Raw genomic sequence first — 8,612 nt, 5'->3', positions numbered from 1 at the left:
TCGCCCGGCTAGTTTTTTGTATTTTTAGTAGAGACGGGGTTTCACCGTGTTAGCCAGGATGGTCTCGATCTCCTGACTTCGTGATCCGCCCGTCTCGGCCTCCCAAAGTGCTGGGATTACAGGCTTGAGCCACCGCGCCCGGCCCACTTTCCCTTTTAAATGACCTACTATCATGTGTACTGCTTTTTTTTTCCCTCGATATTAGAAAAATAACTTAGATAGTAAAATGAAGTAGTATCGCAATCTTCCCCCAATAACTAACAAAATAAACAAAATGTATGTGTGTGTAGGATGTGAGGAAACAGCCAAAAAATCTATTGGTAACACCCAAACAAGCAAAGAAGAACACAGACTTTGATCTATAAACTTCAAAGAGTGGTGATAGAGGATGGAGGGTGGGGTAAGGTGAGGAATGTGTAATAGGAGAGATTCTGGTGTAGTATATAGCAGAGCTGCTAACCCACACATACTTTCATCCATCAGGAAGAGTAGTAAGTCAAGGAAAAACCCTCTAGAATAAAAGAATAAAAGATCCTTTATACTGCTAGTGGGAATGTAAACTAATATAGCCATGATGGAAAACAGTCTAAAGGTTGCTCAAAAAATTTAAAAATGGAACTACCGTATGATCCAGCAATTCTGCTGTTGGGAATTCATCCACAGAAGAGGAAATCAGTATATTGAAGAGATCACAGTAGCCAAGATACGGAATCAACCTAACTGTCCATCAACTGATGAATGAATAAAGAAAATGTGACAGATATGCACAATACAATACTATTCAGGCATAAAAAAAGAATGAAATCCTGTCATTTGTGGCAACATGGATGAACCTGGAGGAAATTATATTAAATGAAATAAGTCAGACACAGAAAGATAAATACGGCATGTTCTCACTTATATGAAGGGGCTAAAAAATTTCAGCTCACAGAAATAGAATTTTGGTTATTAGAGGCTGAGAAAGGATTGCAGGAGGTAAGAATGGGGAGAAGTTGGTCAATGGATACAAAATTACAGCTAGAGGGGAAGAATAAGTCTTGTGTTATATAGCGTTGTGGGGTGAATATAGTTAACAAAAATTTATTGTGGCGGAGCGCAGTGGCTCACACCTGTAATCCCAGCACTTTGGGAGGCTGAGTCGGGTAGATCCCTTGAGGTCAGGAGTTCAAGACCAGCCTGGCCAACATGGTGAAACCCTGTCTCTCTTAAAAATACAAAAATTAGCTGGACATGGTGGCACATGCCTGTAATCTCAGCTACTCAGTAGGCTGAGGCAGCAGAATCGCATGAACCTGGGAGGCGGAGGTTGCAGTTAGCTGAGATTGCACCACTGCACTCCAGCCTGGGCAACACGGTAAGACTCTGTCTAAAAAAAAATTTATTGTGTATGTTCACAAAGCTAGAAAGGATTTTGAATGTTTTTAACACACTTGATAAATGTTTGAAGTGATAGATATCTTAGTCAACCTGATTTGATTATCACATTATATACATATATCAAAATATCACTATTTACTGTACAAATATGTATAATTATTACATGTCAACTAAGAAGAGGAACAAATAATCAAGTATACAAACCTTAAGTTGTACAACACAACGAATATTTAACGCACAAGTATAAATACTCAAAAAACCACACAAGTTAACATATAGAACATTTTAAGCACTTCATGAGTCTCCCTTGTGTCCCTTCCCAGTTTATACCCCCAACCAAAGATAATCATGCTTCTCAACTCTCATCACCATATATTAGTTTTCTTATTTTTGTATTTTATATAAATGGAGGTGCTGTTTTATATCTAACATCATGTATTCAACATTATGATTGTGGGATTCATCAAATTTTTGTTGTTTATTTTTTTCATTGCTTCATGTTAGTCTCGTGTATGAATTTGCAGGTGTTTCTTTGTTTTCTTTTCATAGACATTTGATTTGTGTGGAGTGTTGGACAATTATGAATAATGTTGCTTTGTGCCTTTTTTAAAAAAACAAAAAACAAACAAAAAAAACCCATGACTTTCGATGGACAAAGCATTCACTCACTTGGGAATATGTCCGGGAGTGTAGTTACTGATATTCCAAAGTGGCTGTACCAATTTATACTCCCAGTTAGCCATGTATAAAGTTCTTGTTCCTCCACATCCTCACCAATAGTAACACTTCTTAGTCTTTTAATTTTAACCATATTGTAAAGATATAATGGTATCTGGCTGTGGTTTTAATTTGTAATTTCTTGATGACCAATGATTTTGAACATCTTATGTATTTGTTGGACATTTGGATATCTTTCATGAAGTGTTTGTTCACATCTTTTGACCTTTTTGTGATAGTGGCACAATCATGACCCATTGCAACCTCAAACTCATGGGCTCAAGCGGTCTTCCCACCTTGGCCTCCCAAGTAGCTGGGACTACAGGCATGTACCACCACATTTGGCTAATTTTTTAAATCTTTCTTGTAGACAGGGCCTCACTATGTTGCCCAGGCCCAGTGTCTGCCACTTGCTTGTTTTCTTGTCTGAAACTCTTGGCCTCAAGTGATTGATCCTCCCACCTCAGCCTCCCAAAGTGCTGGAATTACAGACATGAGCCACTGTATCCAGCCAGCTCATCTTCGAATAATACCGGTTTTACTTCTTCCTTCTTAATTTTTATTTTATTTTATTTTTTTGAGACGGAGTCTTGCTCTATTGCCCAGGCTGGAGTGCAGTGGCGCGATCTCCACTCACTGCAAGCTCCGCCTCCTGGGTTCACGCCATCCTCCTGTCTCAGCCTCCGAGTAGCCGGGACTACAGGCACCAGCCACCGCGCCCGGCTAGTTTTGTTTTTGTATTTTTTTTTAGTAGAGATGGGGTGTCACCGTGTTAGCGAGCGTGGTCTCGATCTCCTGACCTCGTGATCCGCCCGTCTCGGCCTCCCAAAGTGCTGGGATTATAGACGTGAGCCACTGCGCCCGGCCCCTTCTTAATTTTTATACTTTCCCCCCCTTTTTCTTGCTTTATTGTATTGACTAGGACCTCTGATACACTGTTGATTAGAGGTGGTGATGGAGGACATCCTTGTCTATTTACCAAACTCAGGGCAAAAAAGGATTCATAATTGTGCCATTAAGTAATTTGCCAGGGTTTTGTTTGGTTGGTTGTTTTGGGTGTTTTTTTGGGAGGGGGGGAATACCTTTTCAGACTAAGGATATTCTTTTCTAATTTGTTGGGAGGTTTCTATTTTTGTTTTTTGAATTTATGAATAGGTGTTGAGTGTTGTCAACTGCTTTTCTTGCAGACTTGTTTTCTATTTTAAGGACACAAGAAGCAAACCATGCAGCCAGTGTCTGCCGCTTGCTTGTTTTCTGTAATGTGGTAACTTAATATTAAAGTAAAATAGAGATAATGTTCTTGTATTATTAAATTGGACTGATACAGTTTCATTTCTTTTTATAGTTTATGGTTAGGAACTGTAGAATTATGTATCACTGTTAAGAATCTCCCTCCAAGTTCCCATTTTTTTGGGTTTTATATATCCACAATGTCTTTGTGTTGGTGGCGGGGGACTTCGCAGTGCCTTCAGAGTGCACCAGTGAGAAACAGATGCAATTAAATCTCAAATGAAACTGAATTGTGTACTTGTTGCTGAGAAACTAATCTTTAATAAATTTTAAAAGTCTTTAATGAATATTTAATCATAATTTTTATTGGAATTATCTGGTGAAAATGCACATTTTCAGTTATTAGAATTGGAAGAGACTTTTGTAGGTCTTAAGTTTCTGAGTTTTGTTTTAGATGATTTAACGTAGATTATCTATATGTTTTAAAATAATGTTTGGTAAAACGAAAATTAGTTTAGGCTCGGTGCAGTGGCTCACGCCTTTAATCCCAGCACTTTGGGAGGCCGAGGCAGGTAGATCACCCGAGGTCAGGAGTTCGAGACCAGCCTGGGCAACACCATGAAACCCCACTCTACTAAAAATACAAAAATTAGCCAGGCATGGTGGTGCATTCCTGTAATTCCAGCTACTCAGGAGGCTGAGGCGAGAGTATCACTTGAACTCGGGAGGCAGAGGTTGCAGTGAGCCGAGATCGCGCCATTGCACTCCAGCCTGGGCAACAAGAGTGAAACACTCCATCTCAAAAAATAAAAAATAAAAATAGTTTGAAAGAATTTGCTTTACTGTGAACATTTTGTCTAAAAAGCGCTTGAAGACAAAATGCTACTGAAATTACTAATTTCAATGACATTTTGTAGGTTTGTGCTGCTATTAATTGCAATAGTTTACTTTTTGTAGTATTTTATAGTTTAAAAAATGTTTTCCCGGAGTTTATCTTTTCTTTTTCTTTTTTCTTTTATGAGACAGTGTCTCACTCTGTTGCCCAGGCTGGAGTGCAGTAGTGCAATGTCAGCTCACTGCAGTCTACGCTTCCTGGGCTCAAGCAATCCTGTCTGCCTCAACTTCTCCCATGGCTGGGACTACAGGGACATACCACCACGCCTGGCTAATTTTTGTATTTTTGTGGAGGTAAGATTTTGCCATGTTGGGCAGGCTGGTCTCGAACTCCTAGGCTCAAGTAATCCACCTGCCTTGACTTCTCAAAGTGCTAGGATTATAAGCTTGAGCCACCATGCCAGGCCTCAGAGTTTACATATTTAATCTTTACAAAAGTTCTTTGAAAAGGGCAAATCGATTACAGTCATATGCCACTTAACACCCGGGATATGTTCTGAGAAATGCATCATTGAGCGATTTCCTCGTTTTATGAACACGAGAGAGTGTACTTATACAAACCTAGATGGTATACCCTAACATATGGTATAACCAGTCACATTGGCACCAGGCTTGCAGTCCCAGCTACTTGGGAGGGTGAGTCAGGAGGATTGCTTGAGCCCATGAGTTAGAGTCTAGCCTGGGCAACATGTTGAGAGCTTCTCTCTTAAACAACAACAACAACAACAACAAAGATTTACTTAAGAAAATATGGTATAAAATATTAAAAATGGTATACCTGAATAGAGCACTTACCATTAGTGGAGCTTATAGGACTGGAAGTTGCTCTAGGTGAATGAATGTGAAGGCCTGGGACATTACTGTACACTACTGTAGACTTTCTAAGCACAGTACCCTTAGACTATACTATATTTATAAAAATTTTTTTCTTTAATAATCTAACTTTTTCGCTTTATAAGTTGTGAATTAAAAAGAAGTCTTTTGTAGTAACACTTAGATTAAAACACAGACACGTTGTACAGCTGTCCAAAGATATTTTATTTCTTTATATCCTTATTCCATGAACTTTTTTCTATGTTCAAATTTTTTATTTTTATTTTGTTTTTTTACTTTTAAAACTTTTTTGTTTAAAATGCTGACACCAACGCACACATTAGCCTAGGCCTTCACAGGGTCAGGAACATCAAGATGTCACTAGGCAACAGGACTTTTTCAATTCCGTTACTACCTATGGGACCACCATTGTATACGGTCTGTCATTTACTGAACCACTGTTATGTAGCTCATGACTGTACATTTTAGGTGATCTGAGGTTATGTATGTTGTAATTGGCAGAGAATCTTAAGCCCAGGTCTTTTGACTGTTGTTTCTCTTTCTGTTTTACCATATTACTTCTTACACTGTAGTTATCTCTAGTTATCTCATAATTTCTTAGTATGTTTCATTTTCTAAAGCAGTTTCACAATATCTCATTTAATTCTCCAAATAAACTATTTTAGAAAGCCTGGTCTTTGACTTAAAGTCAGGTACTCTTTCTCTTACTTTAAAAAAAAATTTTTTTCCTTGAGACGGAGTCTTGTGCTGTTGCCCAGGCTAGAATGCAGTGGCCCATATCTCAGTTCACTGCAACCCCTGCCTCCCGGGTTCAAGTGATTCTCCTGCCTCAACCTCCCAAGTAGCTGGGATTACAGGCACCCACGAACACACCCACCCAGTTAATTTTTGTATTTTTAGTAGAGACGGGATTCCATCATGTTGGCTAGGCTAGTCTCGAACTCCTGACCTCAAGCGATGCACCGCCTCAGCCTCCCCAAATGCTGGGATTACAGGTGTAAGCTACCGTGCCTGGGCCCTGATAAAAATCTTAATGCTTGTTTACTATTATTATAGTTCAAGCTCTCCTTCCTTGGATTAATCATGGTAGCCTAACTACTGTAACTAATAATCCCCAATTCTCAGTGGTTTAAGACCAAAAAAAAAAAAAAAAAGTTTATTTTGCATTTTCTTTCAAATTGTTACTCAGAAATCCAAGATATGTTCATCTTTTGATGCCATCTTTAATGCACAGCTTCTACTGTCCCTGGGAAAGAAGAAGGTGTACGGAAAGCATTCAAGATATTTAACTACACTAACCTGGAAATTACTGTCAATTATCACCACTTACAATTTTTTGGCTAGAAGTAGTCACATGGCCCTACTTACATGCAGAAGTACTGGGAAAAGTAGTCCCTGGCTGGGCAGCCTTTCCTCAGCAAAACTCTGTATTCTGTAGTATAATATAGAACTCTATACTTAAATCTTTGGTGGTTAGCTTGCCTTCTATGCCACATGCTCCACACAGGAATAAATCATGGCTAAGTCACTAATATGGGCTCTAGAGCCAGATTGTTTCGGTTGAATCCTGGATTTTACTATATCCTTGGCCAAGTAACTTAACCTTTCTTTCTAGACCTTTTATTTAGTCGTTCATTGCTTAATTTATTCACTTATCTATCCATTTACTCACTCAATATGTATTTTTTGATTGCTCACTACATTATAGACAATATTGTAGGTGCTAGGGATGCAGAGATGAACAAGACAGGCAAAACTCCTGTCTTCAAGGGCCTTTCTCACTTTATATATTGAGAGAGACTGAGTAAGTAAATAAACAAACAAAACATTAGAATATAGTAAGTGCTATATTGCAAATCAGTATGTATTGTGGTAGAGGTTAATTGTGAAGAGTTTACCTTGGGATTTTTTTCTTTATAAAATGAGGATAATATATAATAATATAATCTACCTAAGAGCTGTTGTGAGGAGTAAATGAAACATTGTAAGGAACATGGCATGGTACCTTGCACATTGTAAATGCTCAGTAAAAGTTAGCTAGTGTTATTACTTAGGTTTCTTGGAACAGTTTGACCAACACTTCAACACTGATAAAGAGTATGTAGCAGAATAAGCTATCTACATTGGCATCCTAGAATTAAGCTAGGTTTGTTACTGACATTTTAAGGAGTTGTGAATTAATGGGCTAGTGATATGTGAAAATGGAAAGTAGAAGGGTACTTAAACATCATTTATGATGATCTTCCTGTTATTCTGCAAAGGACAATTTCAAGAGAGCTAAGAAATTTCTGAAGTACATATTTTTTGAAATTATGAAGGAATGCAAGCTCTGGTGCTGTTGGAAAATACCACCTACCTTGTAGCCAACTGACAAATTAGCTTTTTCTTTTCTTCCAAATAAGTTATCTGATTCCTTAATATGGTCACCAAATAATACATTCAAAGCAGTTTGCTAATGTAGCTGGGGATTCACTGAGGGAAATCAGACATGTTGCCTACTCCCATGAATTTTATTGTCCATTGAGACTTGCAAATAAGATAGTACCAATAAAGTATGATAAACGTTTAATGGAGGAAATTCAGATCTTTGTGAGAGCAAATAGAGACCTGAAATTTGACGGAGTTGAATCAGGTGCTTATTTTTTCTTTCCACAAGAAAGAAAAGGGATTTTTATTTTTAAATTTTTATTATTATTATTATTTGAGACAGAGTCTCGCTGTGTCACCCAGGCTGGAGTACATGGTACAATCTTGGCTCACTGCAACCTCTGCCTCCCAGATTTAAGCGATTGTCATGCCTCAGCCTCCCAAGTAGTTGGGACTACAAGGCGCATGCCACCATGCCCAGCTAGTTTTTTTGTATTTTTAGTAGAGACAGGGTTTCACCATGTTGGTCTGGCTGGTCTCAGAACTCCTGGCCTCAGGTGATCCGCCCACGTTGGGATTACTGGTGTGAGCCACTGCACCTGGCCAGAAAGGGGACTTCTTATTTGAAGATAGTGTCTAGCTAATTAATAAGCAGACATCTAGGGAAAAGGTAGACACTAAGGAGGGAAAAATATTAAGTAGAGGGAAGGGTTTAGAGCTGCACTGTCCAAAAGTAGAATCCAGAAGCCACTAGCTGCACGTGGCTATTTCAGTTTAAATTAAGTGAAATTAAAAATTCAGTTATTCAGTTGCATTGACAACATTCCAAGGCTTAGTAGCCACATGTGGATACTGACTACATTTTCTTTTCAACAGATGATGCCAGAGCAACTGGATATCTATAGGTAAGAAAATAAGCCTTGACCTAAGCCTTATATCTTATAAAATTAATACAAAATGGTCATGGATGTAAAGAAAAAATTGGATATAGAGTATTTTACCCAAAAGCCTATTGAAATTTTAAAAAAGGAGTATTTTAGTGACTGCAGAAAGTTATCTTGGACAGTGCTGGTTTAGAAGCCTATAAGACAGAGAGACAGGGGGCGGAGCAAGATGGCCGAATAGGAACAGCTGCAGTCTCCAACTCCCAGCGCGAAGGACACAGAAGACCGGTGATTTCTGCATTTTGAACT

General features: G+C 38.5%; 1 protein-coding gene across 1 annotated transcript in view; it reads left to right on the top strand.

Moving 5' to 3' along the window:
* Window positions 1–8,612, top strand: part of NFATC3 (nuclear factor of activated T-cells, cytoplasmic, calcineurin-dependent 3) — a 172,948-nt gene that overhangs the window by 62,325 nt on the left and 102,011 nt on the right. The gene's annotated exons all lie outside the window — the stretch shown is intronic.

Source organism: Colobus angolensis, unplaced genomic scaffold, assembly GCF_000951035.1.
Source record: "Colobus angolensis palliatus isolate OR3802 unplaced genomic scaffold, Cang.pa_1.0 Scaffold93, whole genome shotgun sequence".
NCBI classification, from domain to species: Eukaryota; Metazoa; Chordata; class Mammalia; order Primates; family Cercopithecidae; genus Colobus; species Colobus angolensis.
This window is presented reverse-complemented; position numbering and strand designations above follow the sequence as displayed.